This window comes from Charadrius vociferus, unplaced genomic scaffold, assembly GCF_000708025.1.
Source record: "Charadrius vociferus isolate BGI_N301 unplaced genomic scaffold, ASM70802v2 scaffold692, whole genome shotgun sequence".
In the NCBI taxonomy this organism is placed as follows: Eukaryota; Metazoa; Chordata; class Aves; order Charadriiformes; family Charadriidae; genus Charadrius; species Charadrius vociferus.
Window position 1 is genome coordinate 576,955 of NW_009647230.1, and position 17,125 is coordinate 594,079.

The window sequence follows — 17,125 nt, forward strand, 5'->3', positions numbered from 1 at the left end:
GTTTCACCCACGCCCCCCCCCCCCCCCGCCCCTTATCCCTATCACACCATTATTTATTTTTTTTAATATATATCCCCCTTCTCCACATAACACACATCCTTTTACCCATTTTAAGTCATCTTCCAAAAGGATGAGGTTAAGAGTTAACACTTCACAGGTTCTAGTGGTATCAGATGAGTTGATGGATTTTGAGTAAGAGAATCCATCAAAAATACCACACAAAAAAATCCCCAAATAAGACTGAAAAGCAGCATTCCTTTACTATTTAGTGAGATTTTGTCCATTTTACAAGGCTTCAGCAATGGCATTCTACAGAGATCTGTTATAGTGTGTCCACTTGTGCTGCCTACATGATCCTTAATGTAGATCGCATACCACCCACAGTCATACAGTAAGATGAACACAGGGAGCAGAGACCAGTCATGATGGGCTAGATCCAGTCCTAGTGATAGTGGGTATAAACCCCACAGCATTCAGTAAAAATTTAGTCTGGTGATGTGTGGTAGTTACCGGTTTATAAAAACAAATTGAATGATATATTGCTTAAAATAACAGTTCTTATGTTCATGACGTGTAGTGAATATAGTACACATTCAACTTTTGATACCAAGCTGCAAAGGAAACCAACTAGAACGTTGTAGAGCATCCATTATAACATAAGAAATATGACATACAAAGAAGAGTTTCAGTAAAACTGCTAGAGGATGTACTTTCATAAAAGTTATGAAAACTTGTACAAAAGAAGCTCAACTGTACAGTCAAGGTGAAAAGTTTTGCATACAACAGCAACAAAAGTAAGTGGAGTATTCAAGTCTTGAATTCTGCAAAGAGATATTCATAATGCACAAAAATGAACACCTGCCTAAGTGTTTGCACAAGTGGGGTTTTAGTTTTCAGTTTAAAATGCAAAGCATGTTTCTATTCTTACTATTGCCAAATACAATATTTTCCAAATAAATCATCACAAAGAAACAAAGACGTATTGAACTCCAGCTCTGTAACTATCTTGATGAAATGCTGCATTCACTGTAGCGGTAGTTAGATACATAAAAGAACTGCAGGGCCAGTATAATATTATAGTTGAGTGATAACTCCATTGTGTTTTAAATTAAGAATATTTGTGCACCCATAACTCTGAAACCTGTACTTCACTTTCCTTTGAAAATCAGCGTGCTTCCTCAGTAGAATTTGTGGTTCCAATTTAAGGTAATTTCAGCGAGGGTTCTCAAATTACAATGATTCTATAAACTTCTTGAGATATTCATTTATATAGATATGGATTTATTGAGAAGGCATTTCAAGAGTTTTGTTCTTTGAAGCTATGACAGAAATAGATCCTTCATTTGCTTCCTGTCTTCTACTAAATATTATTCACACCTAACAGTCAAAACACCACCGAGCTTTATCTGCATAACTTACAGCTTAGGCCACTTGCTATCTGTATTGATCCCTGCAAAACTATTTATTCATTCATTCGAGATGATGTAATTTTTTTTTCTTTTTCAAGAGGATATCTTGATGTGTTGATAAGACCTCACCTAAAGTCATTGTCTTGGCCATGATCCATCCTTACGTATACTCCAGCACTTCCAGATACCGTGCTCCCATTAAACATTATTTACCCAATGACAAATAGGTAGGATAAAAACATTTTTAGATACCATAATGTTGAATATCCTAGCTGCAGTTCTTTTGAATAGATAAGTGCTATTCTGGAAAGCCACTTCACACTTACTGTTTTGCATTTCTGTGACAGCTGATACCATTTTTTGTTAATGTAAACTGTTTTATTTTGGGGTTTTTTTTAGATCAAGTAATACTCATGTGATCATGCACTGGAAGATGGTTTGAAGAAATGGTTAGATCCAATCACTCAGAAGCTTTGCTGGAGCAGTGTGTACTCACCATATTTACTGAGATAAAAAATTTGCTTTTTTCCCAGATCTTTGTCTTATTCTGGTATATTCTTAGCCAGGCAATAGTGTCAGCATAGGATCTGGAGGATTTGAATTTTATTTTTATATTTTTTTAAAGTTTAGATCTCTTCAGATACTCTCATGAAATCCTTGCGGAAACCAACCTGATTGCTAGATACAAATTATGTTTGTGAAAACTTCTTCCACATCCCTTTGAAAACTGAAGCAGTGCATTACAGCAAAGCCCTCCATGGCCCAAAGACGTACATTTGGCGAAGGGCAAAAGGAGAAAGCTTTTTCAGCCTTCTTAAGTTATTGATTTAAAAATTCTAAGATTCTTCAGGCTTAACTCTGCACTGAAAACAAAATTTGATCAAGAGTTGTATTGTTTATGTTAGTCTGCAATAATGTAAGGAACAGTCGTTTGATTTCTGCAACCTTCTTTTTACTTATGTGAAGAATGTAACAAAGAATACATGGCTGCCCTAAAGGACACATGAAATATAAAGAGGAGACCTTTAAAATCTGAGGGTAAAGGCTCGTCACAGCAGAATCCAATATCCTAAAGATCTCTAAACACCACACATTCCCATATTTTGATTTAGAAGACCTTAAAAATATCCAGAACACTAATGGCACAGAGAAAATAAGATAGTAATAGACTTTGAAATACTGCCTTTGCAATTACTCTACCCATCTCTTTTTAATCAGGATTAGATAAATTCAAGTATAATAAGAAACTCTGACCTTAGTATCTGTCACCCTGACCAAAACAAATGCAAAGCGAGGAAATGCATGTACAAGATACTCCTAATATGGTAGAGTGAAGCACATACAGTTTTTATGGAGCTATCTTAAATGAAGAGAGTAAATTTATTTGTCATGAAAAATAAATAGATGAAACCATGTTTAGCTCTATCCAATTGTTCATCTAAACTACAGAAGCCTAATGTTTTCCCACCAGATATTTTCACAGTACATGTACTTTGGAAAACAATACAAATGAAATATCACATATTAAAAAAGCAGTCATAGGAAATATCCACAGCTATTTTTCCTAACACAAACATATTGAAATCAAGCCCAGCTCAAGCCATCATAAACATATAAAAAGAATTCTGTAACCTAAAATTCAGAATGTGTAAAGTGATTTCATTAATCCAAGAGTGAACAGTGTTATTATTCTATCATACTTATCTTCCCTCCCATTAGGGAGCAGCCTGGAATTAGTTACAGGTCATAGAGCTATTTGGACTTGTAGTACCATCTGCCACATCAAAAAAATAAGAATACCCTGACCACAGAGGTACTGAGTACAACCTCTCTAAGGTTCACTTTATCTTGAATAAATAAATAATGTTTAATTACTTATAGAGAGTGGAAATTGAATTATTTATAGAAATAATTTCTCTAACAATAGAAGTGAGAAACATGCACGTCTTTCAGTGTAATGGAATAGCTATGGTGACTGGAGCAGGCACTACTTGCAGCATACCACAGACACTGTCACTCAGCTGATTTCAGGTGGGACTTCTTGGACCTTTCTGAGTACAGTTCTTCTTGGACCAGGTTTTAGCTGTTCCATCTTTCTCAGGACGGGAGCATATAATTCCTCCCTTTCCAGGCTGTGCTCTGGATGTCAGACCAGACAGATCAGTCAGAGTTTACCTCAGGAGGTTTGGCTGTGATTTCCTGGGAGCAACATCAGTGAGCAGATGACTTTGTAATGCTGTATTTTTACTAGGTGAGAAAATGTTTTTAGAGGAAACCAGCCTTTAAACAATGGATGAAACAGTATTCCTTTTTAGCTCATGCCATACTAGCCTGTATGCTGGCTACCTTCCAGCAGCTGGTAAGGTGCTTTCAAATGCCCTATCTTCATCACAAACTCTCTCAGAAACACTTTTCAGCTGATCAGTCCTTTTTTAGTCTCTAGGACTTCACCTTCAATAAGGTCAAGCTTCAAGACACCTACAGATGGAATAAAAGAGCCTGTAGCTAGTAAACTGGTCCACTACCTTTTAAAGACACTGACATTCTCTCTGAGGGTCCAACACAGATTTTTATTTTTAATTTTTTGGTAGATATTTTCACATAGAAAATTCTTGTAACCCACAGAAAGATAAATTTAGAGTAAAAAACCCCACACTTCTGTCTATTACTATGGCAAAGTCATAACACGAGGTTGGGGCACAGAGTGAAAGCAGAGCTGCAACGAGTCCACTAACCTGTCCCTGCCAATGACAATAAGTGGTTGGCTAGGGAGGAGCATGAAAACAAAATAAGTTTTTAAAGATATATTGACAAGTATTCTCTTAGCCTTCAAAAGCTTGCATTTTAGAGGTTTCCTGAACGAGAAATGTTGTCCGTGTATTTATTAAACCTCAAAGGAATTATCTTTTCTGAATTTTTCCAGTGACCCTTGCATTCCACTGAATTTCCAGAGCCTGCAACTTCTAACTTATTCTTAGAGACCACTACCTTTAGACTCCTGTAGACACCTATATTGAAAGTAGTAGTTTAAATTCTCTTTACGGTTTATAAAAAATGACTGTAAAGAACTGACTTAAAGGGGGTCTAGACAACTCAGAGTCAAGGTCTGTGCTGTGAACATCTAAGTTAGCTAAGATGAATGCCAACATTTCTGCCAGTTACAGTTCTTCTGGGAAGTGTCAGATATAGCAAAATTAATCAATCGTCACAAATGCTCCCAGTTCCCAATAAGATACAGGCTAAACTTCTAGAAAAGTCAATATGGAATTTCAAAGAGAATTGTATCTTTATATATTCCATTGATTCAAAAACATAAAAGTCCCTCTTCTCTGAAATTATTGTCACTACATTAAAAAGATGGTATCAATGTTCACAAAATAAAATCCTCTTCCTGCAAGAAAACCCCAGTTAAATTGTCACAGCATATACCTCCATGTTCAGTAATTTCTCATATGTTTTTATTTCCTTATATAAAAACAACAGCCTATTTTATTGTGTATTCAGTTCAAGTGATCACAACAGTACAATACTTAACATCAGTTACACAACAGGAGCTCTAATAGCATGTTTCCAAGATTTGGCTAGATTTACGAAACCAATATAGGGTTGGTAACATTGCCTGGACATCCATAAGTTTGATTTTAAAAGTGTATCACTTCTAAGAATAAGAAAAAAAGAATTGTTTCTCCTGCAATATTTATCTATGTTAAAGTGCTTTACTTTCAAATTCAATGCCTGGCAACCAATAAGAAAACCAATCTTCACTTCAGCAGTGAAGATACAGTTTCCTAACATTAGGGAATAATTCTACTTTTTCAATTACTAGACAAAGATAACCAGATTCAGCAATGTCTGAAAAAGAAGTTAGTTTCTAAGTGGTGAACAGAGTTTATTTTTTTCCAGGTTTTCAATTATAACTCAAGGTGAACAGGACATTTTTACTTAAATATCTTTTACTGGAAAATGCTCAAATTAAAATCCTAGTACTATTGTCCTAGTATCTCTGAAAAGTTTCTTGGGATGGACTTCTGCTTAGTGAGAGTACTCAATATCCTGGCGATTCAGGGCTGTGGGTGCACCACAAGCCCTGCCTGTCCTGGACCACCCCCCAGCACTCCCCCAGTTGCCCATGGCCCAGGACCCCATGTCAGTCCCCAGGGCCATCATTCCCTGCCCCAGTGACACAGCAGCGCCTGTCTCCAGCTTCCCCCACAGCCCTGCCCTACCCGACCACTGGCCCCCGGAGTCGGGCCCACCCATAGGCCCATGTCCCAGCCTGGCCTCAGCCTGTCTCTGTCCCCAAGATGTCTGACGCCTAGGGTTGGGGTGGTGGGATGGGCCCTGGCTGCCAGGCCCTTCCCTGACACACCCCGCAGACAGCCATGAAGCTCTGGCAACTATAAGAACTAGATTCAAGACTCTTCCCCAGTCAAATCCCCTAGCCCCTTTGATGTATATTTACAGGGAATGGGACAGCCTGGCTAAGCAAAATTTTTAGTCTTATTCCATGATCCCCTTTTAATCTGCTCAGAAGGGATGTTTAACTAATTGGATACAGTGCTACTGTCTCAGGAGATGACAACCCCATGCCCTAAAAGATCTAAAAAGATCATGAATACACCCTTGTATCCTCAATTTATAACATTCCCACTGTTGAGTTGGCTTGATGAGACCTGCAAGGCTGTACATAACAGAAATGTTCAGCAGAGCTCCCCAAAAGCTACATGCCCTTTTCCAGTTAGTGTAAACTGGTATGACCCATTACTTCCCTGGAAAGAGCAAACCCACTTTTGGTTTTTTATTTCCCCCCCTTTTGACTTCAGACAGCAAAAGCAGATTCATGCAACCATGGGGTGAACCATATAAAACTCTCAAGGAAGTGTGGTGGGGGGAGAGTCAGAGCAAGAGAGAAAAAGTGAGATAGAGAAAGTGAGACCAAAACTGAGGGATATAGGGAGAGAGTAAGAGAGAGAACAACAGGGAGAGAGAAAATAGGTAAAAGAGAAAAGAATTAAGCAAGGTAAAAAGGTGAGAGAGAAAAAGAGAGCTGGCGAAATGGGGAGAGAGAGAAAGAAACAGAGAAAGACACAGAGAATGAAAGAGGGATAAAGGGGGAAAGAGGCAGAGAGAGACAAAAGAGCAGAAAGAAGATAAATATTTAATCAAGAGGCTATAGCAATAGTGCCAAAATTCAAGAAATGATGCTGCAAAATACGAGAAAGCAGAAAACATAATGAAGACAATGTTAGTTGAAAATATTTCTGCAAAATATTTAGGCCAGACCTTCAACTTATTTATCGCTGTTCGTCAGCCCATCTGTATTCCTTATGTGCTTCAGAGAGACTTGCCTGCAAGGAAGAAGTCCTGACTAACCCTTTGAGCAAAACACTTATTGTTGCTCATCACTCTGCTCCAAACCAGCTTGCTCAGGTTCTTTTTAACAACATGAGGACAAGAAGGGTTAGGGCCAGTCTCGATATTTTACCTGTCAACCTGCTGACTGCAAAGAGGGTTTTATAAATTTTCAGCAAAAGGCATTTATGAGAAGCTTGTCTATATGATACACTTCATGCATTATAGTATTGCTTTGGACATATGTCAATTTTACAAGCTGTTCTTTCATGTTTCTGTTGCTTTTAATATGTTATAGTAAGTACACTAAGAAGAAAAACAGTAAATAGTAGCAATTAATAAAAGTTAGAGCTGTTCAAGCTACTGGTAGTTATCTTGAGAGGGTGTAGAAAGAAAAATAATTGTGAGAATTTAATAACTAAGACATCCTCCACCTAATGCACAGACAAAAAATAATCTATTAAGGAAGGAGCAACAGGACAAAGAGTTGCCCACAGAAACTTTATAAATGGAAGTCCTTGCAAAGAAGTCTCACTTTTCCCCTGCAATCTCATCATATCTCTTTTGGAATGAGTACTCTCACTTCAGAAGAGATTTGCTCATTTTTCTTACACAAACTTGTTTGTCTGAAAACTTTAACAAATAAGAACAAACAAAGTAAGCTTGGGAGAGCAAGTGCCACAGACTTCTCTTACTAGGGCATTCTTTTGTCCGTCAGAATTAGTACATCTCCACCTGAGAGGACTATCCTGCAGATCAGGCTATCCTGCAAATAGTATAAAATGTACCTGTATGCCCAAAATACTAAAATCAGACATAGCGAACACTTTATCTATTGTCTTAAAGGATTGCCAGTCTGTTTTTTTCTTACTGTATTCTGTGAGACTCTGAGTAAACAGTTTCTCAATTTTCTGCTTTTTTGCTGAACTTTGTAGCAGAACATAAGGTCATGTCCACATGCAGTTCAAATGCCAAATTAACTAAATGGATTTGAAAGTAGCCTAATGAAAATGTGAAAAATGTGATCCATATTCACTCTTACTTCAGATTGCAGAGAAGAATCCACCAATTAGCTAAATTAATTTTGATGGGTTCTCTGCCAGGACTTCACCCATTCTGAAAACCTTGACATTTTGAATTAGTATCATTTGATGTGTCTTTGCAGCCTAACTAAAATAATAGACAAATGTTGTACCCATTGAAATCTACAGGAAGTCCTCAAAACTTCACCTGAAAGCTCTGGCAAGGGGGTCTCAATACCTCATTCACCCATCCTAGAATTTACCTTAAAGCTTTAACTCAATTAGGAGAAATGGTGGAGTTTAGGTCAGATTTAGCTCTCATCCTAGCCAAGGAAAAGCCAAATTCTTTCACTCCTGATCATTTTAGCCACAAGATTCCTCTGATTTACCTATCCTGCAATCCTAAACTACTCCTTTGCTTTTTTGGGAGACAAATTATTTCAAAGAAAACAACAAGCAAACAGATCTCCTACTGATAATGTTGGAACCTAAATGCAGTTTTAACTTGCTACACAGAATGCAGTGGGTGCAGTATATCTCTGGCCACTTATTTATTACTGAGTTAGTGTTCCTGCGGTATATTCTTCTAAGACCGCAGGAGATTACAAGTTTTTTTTGTTACAGAAAAGTGCACCATAAATTCTGTCTGTTTGTCCCATACCAGATATACCAGACGCTGTGGATTTCACAGACCACTCATGTTTTTGAAACTGTCTGAATTTTAGCTGTTCTTTCACCCATTCTTCCGTCGGGTGGCCAAAAAGCAGACAGCTGCCAACTGTTATGTGCTTTGTGGCTTCTCCAACTCACTTCTTATTGCAGTACTTGCTAGCTCACAGCCATGAAGGTGCAATTGGTAGAAACAGGATTAGGAGGGCGGTAAAAAGCTTATGGATTCCCATCCCCATGGAAGCCGCACAGGGCACAATCAACACAACTTCCAGCTACCTTATTACTTCTAGGCCTCAGAGACTCATACATCCAAGCCTGGTTTTGCGTATTGCTGCTTCTAGATGGAGATGGTTGTAGATACTAATCTGTCATGGCCAGGGTAGGGATTTCCAAGTAAATGCATATTTTAAAGGGAAATAAGAGTTCTGAGAAATACAGGGCATATCTTTCCCCATTTTATTCATATAGCTACATGAATATTCATGTAGTTAGATATGGCTGCTGTGGAAGCTCTGAAGTGAGAGCATGTTATTTGTGAAAGCCATATCCTGTACAAATGCAGGTCGTCTTACTCAAAGCCACACAAGATCAGTTTTAGCTTACATACATGATTTTTTCACTTGGTCACACTTTTACTTCCATGTAGTCATCATCTCACCCTGTTTTCACATGTTTCTTGTCCCTTTTGGAGGATGCACAGCACTTTGTATAACCTCTCTGAGACAAATGTTGTTTCTGGGAAGGTCATAATGTTATTTTCTGAAAATTATATGGTACACTTGACTAATTTGTCTGAGTCATGCAAAATAGGAACAATTTCGAGTTTGGTGCTGAATAAATCAAAAAAGAATAGGAATCATAATGTAAAACAGCACCCATTCCGTATTGTATTTCTAGCAAACTCTAAAGAGATAAACACTGTTACTGCTAAACTAGTCTTCAGTGTCTTATAATTTGTCTTGCTGAAGCAGATTTGAAAGAGAGCATCCAGGCTACAAGGGCCTGTCAGCAATGAATTGTGCCTTGTGTGAGTTCAGAGTATATAATTCACCTCTATCCTTGAGAAGCTGCTATATCTTTGAAAGCAGTGTCTAGAGTCCCACGTCCATCCTGTCACAGAGAGTAAATTCAGTTCAAATACTGGTTTCCTAAGAAACATGAGGAACTGTTTTAATACTTCTATTAATATTAATTGTAGTACATTTGTTTGTGAGAAAAATCATCAGCTCCTGAACCTCCTCTTTAATAATGCTTCCTATCAATAATATCTTTACTCACTGCTGTTGTCATCATATCTCCCAAATTCCCACACATCTGTCCCAGTAGTCCAGCCATCACTGTGCTACTTTGTGATTCTTTATCCCAACAAACCGGTCAGTTCAGCCATTTCTTGGCTGATCACCTTGAAAATGATCTAGAAGTATTTTGACGAGGTTAAAGCACTCGCCAAAGGTTACATATTAGGCATAGCTCTTTAATGAATTCCATGTGCATCTTATCTGTCCCTGGGCTGTTCCATCTGGTAATTAGGGTTAGAGGTACCAGCTCACTGTTGCTCTGTTCCTTGTTGCTTGTATTGAGCTGTTGAACCTCCCAAGACAATGTTTATAAAAGTCATTGCATGTCCCTGAAGTTCTATCAAGACATCATGAAGTCCATGTGAGACAGCAAAGAACCTTAGATATAAATAATTTTACTGAATAAGTCTTCATCTGTGAATTTTGCGTAAACCATTCATAACTACTTGAAATTTGTGCAACATCAACTGCCTGACTATCTAAGAAGACAGAGATGATATAGTTTGATTTTCCTACTGTCCAAGTCACGTTTCTGCTACAAATATTGAATTTTACACTCTGGGTATCCATATGAAATTCTATATGTATGAACATACTGACCAGTAAACCTGTTTGCTACTGTATTTATGACAAACTAATATAAAAGGACCATGCAAAGAGATGAAATATGCAGAATTACAATGAAACACTTGTGAAACTTTTCTTTTTCAGCTTTTACCTAGCCTTAGCCTTACTCAGCCTGGATTATCACATTTTTAACCTACTATTTGATTAAATGAGTCATCACTTACTCTTAGTTAATCCCTAAATATATCTCACATTTCAGCTCTAATTCTGTCATTTAGTTCCTGGTTATTAGCCATTAACATATACAGATTGGATATGGCGTATAGCCCATAGCTATAAAATTTTTTGAAGGTTGTCTTTAGACCAGTTAGTTTTTCAGCAAGGTTTTAAAACATAGTAAATATTCCTATTTTGGGGAGGTTTTCAAAGTTCTGAGATGGTGAAAGACTTTTTGGTTGCTTTTTTTTCCTACCCCAGAAAAGCCTCTGTGTACTGTTAAAGCAGTGCCAAGGCTGAGTGAGCTCCAGCTTTCCCATTAGTTGCCAAGAAGATGTTTGTAGTGTACCAGCATCGTGCACTGAAAGAGATACCCTCTCTCAGCAAAAACTACCATCTCAGCATAAGCAAGCTGATCAATAAGTTAATGGCATGAATCAATAAGAAAGATTTGGGAGAGATCTTAATTAAAGAAACAACTGCTGATACAAATTATGTTTCCAATGTATTGATGTAACAGAGGGCATGAGGTTGAACGGAGATGAGTGCTGATCAATGCCTTTAACATTTGCATTCCTTTTCATCAGAAACCAGCTTTCTTCACCCGTACGCATACAGGCACACACACACACAGACACACATCACTAACACCAGCACCTCAGAAGGGCTTTGGTTTCTTTGTCTTTATTGATTCCTATAGCACTCCTCTGGAGGCTATTATGGTCGCCTCACTTTACAAGGTGAAATGAAGGTCTCCACAGACAAGATGATGCTCATTCCTGCATACTGTCTCAATACCTTAAATCAGTGAGAAGAGCTTTGCCTCCCTGTGAGCTTCATAATCGACATGTTGTAATCTACAGATGTAACAAGGAAGCAAAGTGTAACTTTGGCAACTTATAGTTGCACAAAAATTAAAGACAGTATTCCTTAACACAAAAGGACAAACATGTGTGCGTGCACGTGTGTGTGTGCGCATGCATGTATTCAAGAAAGACACAGATAAACAGACGGACAGAGAGAGACAGAAATAGAAAAAGAGCATTCTCCAGTGGCTGAATGGCACAAACATCCAAAGTCAATCGCCGGTTTCCCCAAGTGATTCAATCTGAGACACAGTTTAAAGAGACATCAATCTGTGATGTCAGCAATGCTCAGCATATAGCTAATGGAGCTTCAAAAGATCAATATTCAAACCTGCCTTCTTTTCATGCTGGAAACTCACACCACTACGACATCTCCTGCTAGATGCAAAGTACATTTTATTTTAACTACTTTTATCACTGCTATTCACATTGTTGTTAGATCAGATGTTGGTGTGTTTGTTTTGCCTTCTTTTTTTAATTTGGGAGGGGAGGAAGCTTTATTCCCTAGGATGTAGAAAAGTAATTTAAACTTTAGCTCAGCTGGTAGCCATGTAATCCATCTTATTTTCCTGTCAGGTTTTATAATGAAGTCAAAAGCAATCCTAAACTGGTGACATAATAATCTAATGCTGTGTTGTAATGATTATGTTGGATCCAAAAAATATGTTTTTACTGCATACACAAATTGAAGAAATAGAGCAATTTCAATTATCATCATCATAGTAGTAACCGAAAGCAACAATAATAAAAATATCTGATAGGAGGAGAAAGAGCTACATTTTTAGCTACGTAAATCATAACCGAGACTCAGTGAAAAGGCTGAAAAAATGAGAAGACTGAAAAGTATCTTTCAATAAAATACCAATTTCCTGTGGTAGAATCTCTGGGTGTTTCATTAGGTGCTTTTAAGAGGCCATAGGAAAGGCAGGGGAATCTAAAAGATTGAAGTCATTAGCAATATTAATATTAGCACTGTTCTAAAATAACATCCTATCTAGAGCTAAACTGTAGCATGCATCACATTTATTAGAGAATGGTTCTATTGACACATTGTGGTGTATGTAAACTCGCTGAATATATAATAAAATGATTTAAATATTAAGTGAGCTCACACTTCCAAATGTTAGTTCAAAGACTGGTAGAATTGGAACCCCACTCTAATCAGGCTTTCCCATTTCCTTCTCCTACAAGAAATAAAAGAAAAACAAAACCAAGTAAAATTAAGTTGTTAAATGGTTTAAGGATTTGATATCTTTTGCTGTTAATTTAAAGGGCTGAGCTGCAGCTCATTTCTTTTCATCTTTATAGCAAAGCACAGGGTGACCCCAAGGGTCACTGAGGATTATCTCTGTGTCTTTCCATTCCATCTTACGTTATTAGTTTACACTGCAAATGAGAAACTGATGTCAGAAATATGCCAAACATTATTTATAAATTTAGAAGAAGCCAGGGTGAAGCCTGATAGGTCTGTGGCTTAGCATGTAAAGGTCTCAACAGCAATTAGTAATTGAGATACATCCACTGCAAGGTGGAAACTGTCATCTGAAGAGCAGAAAATATTTTGTTAGGATTTTGATCATTTACATGAAATACAATTCTGAAATGTCAAACACTAAGTAAGTATGAAATGGATCGGTGACCCTATAGTAATAAAACCCCCCAACAAATTACTAGAGCAATGTCTTAAGGTAAAACGAAGTACTGAAGTGATTACTATTCTTAAGTTCACTGAAATTTAGTATGAAGTTACTTTACATTCTTCCATATACTTTCTTCTATTGACCTTAAAATACTGCTTTTTGGCAGCTTTTATAATTAAGAGTTTTAATTGTGCCTAAGTATTGTAAATGGTGTATACAAGATGATGTGAACTTTCTCCATTAATAAAAAGCCATACCAGTCATACAAGGACTTTTAGTTAATTAGCATTCAGGAAAAATACCATATGATACAATGTTGTATCTCTACATTATCAGAGAGGAGAGGAAACTACTCATAATATCCATCATTGGAAGAACAGCCCAAAAATAGCTAAGGCAGAATTTAACATTCAAAATACTTTAAGTAGAAATCGACTGTTAAGAAAGTGTGAGGGCAAAATAGTTAACAAGCAGCAATATTTGTAGGGAAGAAATTGCTCTGGCATAACGAAATCCACTGTACCTTTATCAGTGTTATTTAAAAGCTAATGCCTTTGTATCAGAGGCTTTATACGAAAGATATGCATTCAATTTTTTTATGCTCATCGCAAGTTACTGGAAAGATGCGTTTGATAAATATGTTATGTTTATGTGATATTGCCTTATACTATATTACGCTAATAAATCAGAAAGCATGAAGGTCACACATTTGAATGAAGATGCTGCCTTTGTAGCATGTCTTTCTTTTTAACCTAGTCTGTAATGAAGTCAGAAGTTAATGAAGTGCTGTGACACACAGAGGATGCATGCCACACACACACACACATTCTCATACAGCGGCTGGTCATTAAGGCAAATGCAGCAAGTGAGAGATGTCATATACCCCACTTTTATTAATGCACAGAAACATGATGTTCTGGTCATCACCACCAGAAAGTAAAACATTTAAAAAAGCATCCAGAAGCTTTGTTTACGAAAAAAAAAATCAACAAAAAAAAAAGAGAGAAGATTTCTCTGGCCAAGCGGGTGACCAGGTCTTCCATTCAAATTTCATTCCAGTGTGTTTCTCTCATCATCCTTGTCTCTAGCCTAGACCAATCTGCACATGAAGACACTAACAGGAGCCTCTAGTATAAATGTTTAGGGCTTCGTAAGAAATCCTTGTTATGTTTTTTATCCCATCTTGTAGAGCACTTGGCTTACCATGTGTACAGAAATATTTTCCAAGTTTGTAGATTTGTAAGTTCAGTTCTCTTTGTGTTTGTTCTAATGATTCATTCTCTCCCATTCCCCATCTATCTCAATATGTTATCTCTATGTTCCTGCATTGCAAATAAAGGAAAATAAAATATTCCAGGTTCAGAATAACCTCTAGGGTGGGAATGAACAACTTGGAATGGGGACAGAGAGAGCCAGAACTTCTTCACTCAGTTATGCTGTCAAAGCCGGGGCCTATGGCACTACTTCAGCTCAAGTATTTCTCAGTGCTTGACCACACATTGCTCTCTCCAACAGGGTCACAGTTGTTCCCTTGGACTGTTAAGATAATTTCATAAAATCTAATTTTCCAGTTTTATTTGACGACATTACTAAAAAGAAGTCAAGGAAGACATAAGGCATTGAAATGAAAAAAAAAAAAAAAGTAGTTTTGTTTTGGTTTTGCAACAAAAAGATCATGGAACTGGTAAAGAGAGAAAAAAAGACAAGCATGTTCAAAATCAAAACATTCTGTGAAATCCACTAGGACTTCACAAGGTAATTTCATTTGGGGAATGTGATGATAAGCGAAGATGAACTCTATTCAAGTCTTAAGATTTTAGCCTGAGATACAGCAGTCTTAATTGGCAGAAAAGCAAAAATGGGAGTGGGCAGAAGGAGACAGGGGGTCATCAGTATCTATTGGTTCTGGGTTTGCTGCATGGGTACTTCAGCATATAAATTTTAGGCGTCTCTTCCCAAAGGTCCAAGTGTACATACTAAACCCAAAGGTCGTGTATACTGTGCAGGGGGAAAATGTGATAAAGACATCTAGCACGCGGTCCACAGCTAGACAAAAATTCATTTTAGGGACAGGGAAGTTTTCTAAGTCCTGGTTACTTATTCAGGAACTTGGATGGTTTTATTTAGTTTGGACATTATTCTCAAGTTAACTGTTCAGGGGAAAGCAAAAGTGTGAAGAGAACAGCAAAAATACCACCAGATTTAACAAAAAAAAAAAAAAGGCAGCAACAAACTGTTGGAAATCAGTGGTCCTTAGTTTAAATATCACTCTGAGGAACACTTAAGATAAAAAGTGCCTTCAGTACACACCCAAACATCTTCCGATGTTACTTTTCAATTTGCACACTTACTCAACTTTTGACATCATTTCTCCTTAAGCTAACATTCACGGAAAACAAACTTGGCCCACTGTGAGATGAAATCCCATTTATTTCAATTGAGGCTACACAAGACAAACAATTATAAATGATACTTTCAGGATGCTGAGAGAAGACAGAGGAGAATTTCTTTGCCTGATGTAATCATAACAGTAAACATCAAAAGAAAAGAGCAAGCGCCTAGATACAAGGAAACATAAAAAATCAGTTTCAGTTGTTTATATCTAAATTAAGAGTCAGCCTTCACTCACAGAGCTGAAGAAAAGTGGAGCAGACCCTGCCCTATCCCTCATGACTTAAGTGAGCTCACGAGGAGCAGACATCAGTGATATGCAGGGCCATATTTGCCACAGCATAGTAAAACAAGAACTGCTAATCAGTGGTATACAGTACTGTACAAATTGCCATCCTACAAGTGAGGCTGAGGAGCGCTCCCAGAGGAGGTGCTTTTTCACGTAACATCTTATTACCTGTTACTTGCATTGGCTTATACCGCATGTTTCTTTATGATCTTTGGGTCACCACAGTGAGGAGATGGCATTTTACTGCGGCAAACTGCACTGAAAGTCCATCAAAGCATTGATGGGTTCACTGAGACTAAATTAGAGACTTGATGGTTTTAAAGGACTTAGCCTTTGTAGCTCTAATATGTGCTGCTAAGTCTCTGGAGCTCAGACTTCTTTGCAAAGCAGATTATCAATCTTTCCCATAGTCAGAGAAATAACTATTTGAAGAGCTAGTAGGATATCCAAGTCTTGTTCATTTAGACGCTCTCCTAGCCAAAGCAACCCCAACAAGCTCGAAGCAGTGATTGTTAGTGAAAGAATTTTCTCTCTGTGTGAACACAAGCTTCCTTGCACCTCAAGATGCGCAATAAGAATTGCTAGATTAAATGTCTACAAGTAGATAGTAGCACAAACAACCTGCTATGGCAGAAAGTAGGTTTGATCCAGCTTTTCAGGATGTAAAGATGTATAAAATTAAAGCAGTTTCTTTAAGATCACATTTGAAATTGATCTCGTTATGACAACTGTCACAGCAAGGCAAACATCTTATGTTAGGCTATTAGTACATCTAAATTCGCTGGAGGTACTTGGATTTTTGCCTCATGCGTTACATCACACAGAGTACCATAAGCACCCATGTCACCTTTGTGTGTCACAGGCTTTTTTAAATGGCAGGGATATTTCTAGGACAGCTTTTAAAAAGCCTCATTGGATTCAACATTAAGTTGCTACTATCTCTGTCTACTAATGTTTTAAATAATATATAATTATTTAAAATGCAAAAATCACAAGATGACATTTCTAAATGATCAAGCTGCCATCTAATCTATCTAATGGATTCTTGAAACATTTTAATCAGTTTAATTCTTGGAATCTATCCTAAGTCTGCAGCTATTCACTGCAGACTGTAAAGCAGTAAGCTACCCGTTTACTATGTAGTATAGCACTGTGGAGAAGGACTGAAAACAGCAAGTTTGAAACTATATATCATGGCTTCTCAACACGTGGAAAGATATTAATTTCCCTTTTCAATGCATGCCTATGCACTGCACAGAAGAGAGAGATATGTAGATTGTTGTTCACGCCTACGTTCACTTTCCCTGTACATAACATATACAGTATAGTCCTCTGAATGTTTCCGAACTTCTTTAAAATGTTGAAAAGCTTTTCCTGTGTGAATCTCTGCAAGATGTGAGCTG